At 51.5% G+C, this 1204-nt stretch overlaps 2 non-coding genes across 2 annotated transcripts; both read right to left on the bottom strand.

Moving 5' to 3' along the window:
- Window positions 1–301: 301 nt before the first annotated feature.
- LOC119343664 lies at window positions 302–420 on the bottom strand. The gene has a single exon (XR_005166205.1). It is a non-coding gene; the product is annotated as a 5S ribosomal RNA (ribosomal RNA).
- Window positions 421–717: 297 nt separating this feature from the next.
- On the bottom strand, window positions 718–836 carry LOC119343665. The gene has a single exon (XR_005166206.1). It is a non-coding gene; the product is annotated as a 5S ribosomal RNA (ribosomal RNA).
- Window positions 837–1204: the final 368 nt, after the last annotated feature.

The following is a 1204-nucleotide window of genomic DNA, read 5'->3' as shown; positions in this document are numbered from 1 at the left end:
ATCCGACATGTTACCCCGGTCTTCGTCCCTTATCCTTGCCCCTCCCAGCTCCACTACAAAGACGATTGTACATTGCTTTGGCCGCTCCCTCTCAACTACGGAGACGAGTTTAACGCGGTTTCCACCCCTCCCTCTCAACCGCACCAGTGCACGCTTGCCGCGCCACAACGCCGACGCTGGACCCGTGAATCGTGAGCACCCAGCTATGACTTACCGCACTCGTGCAAAATAATAAAACACGGTAAATATATTACTTACACGTGCGTTTTGTTTTGCAAGCGGCGCGAAAAAAATTAAAAAGGGAATGCAACACGAGGACTTCCCAGGAGGTCACCCATCCTAGTACTACTCTCGCCCAAGCATGCTTAACTTCGGAGTTCTGATGGGATCCGGTGCTTTAGTGCTGGTATGATCGCATCCGACATGTTACCCCGGTCTTTGTCCCTTATCCTTGCCCCTCCCAGCTCCACTACAAAGACGATTGTACATTGCTTTGGCCGCTCCCTCTCAACTACGGAGACGAGTTTAACGCGGTTTCCACCCCTCCCTCTCAACCGCACCAGTGCACGCTTGCCGCGCCACAACACCGACGCTGGACCCGTGAATCGTGAGCACCCAGCTATGACTTACCGCACTCGTGCAAAATAATAAAACACGGTAAATATATTACTTACACGTGTGTTTTGTTTTGCAAGCGGCGCGAAAAAAATTAAAAAGGAAATGCAACACGAGGACTTCCCAGGAGGTCACCCATCCTAGTACTACTCTCGCCCAAGCACGCTTAACTTCGGAGTTCTCATGGGATCCGGTGCTTTAGTGCTGGTATGATCGCATCCGACATGTTACCCCGGTCTTCGTCCCTTATCCTTGCCCCTCCCAGCTCCACTACAAAGACGATTGTACATTGCTTTGGCCGCTCCCTCTCAACTATGGAGACGAGTTTAACGCGGTTTCCACCCCTCCCTCTCAACCGCACCAGTGCACGCTTGCCGCGCCACAACGCCGACGCTGGACCCGTGAATCGTGAGCACCCAGCTATGACTTACCGCACTCGTGCAAAATAATAAAACACGGTAAATATATTACTTACACGTGCGTTTTGTTTTGCAAGCGGCGCGAAAAAAATTAAAAAGGGAATGCAACACGAGGACTTCCCAGGATGCCCCTCCCAGCTCCACTACAAAGACGATTGTACATTGCTTTG

Source organism: Triticum dicoccoides, unplaced genomic scaffold (genome assembly GCF_002162155.2).
Source record: "Triticum dicoccoides isolate Atlit2015 ecotype Zavitan unplaced genomic scaffold, WEW_v2.0 scaffold136922, whole genome shotgun sequence".
Lineage (NCBI taxonomy): Eukaryota > Viridiplantae > Streptophyta > Magnoliopsida > Poales > Poaceae > Triticum > Triticum dicoccoides.
Note: the sequence above shows the minus strand (reverse complement) of the source record. Positions and strands in the feature narration are given on the sequence as shown.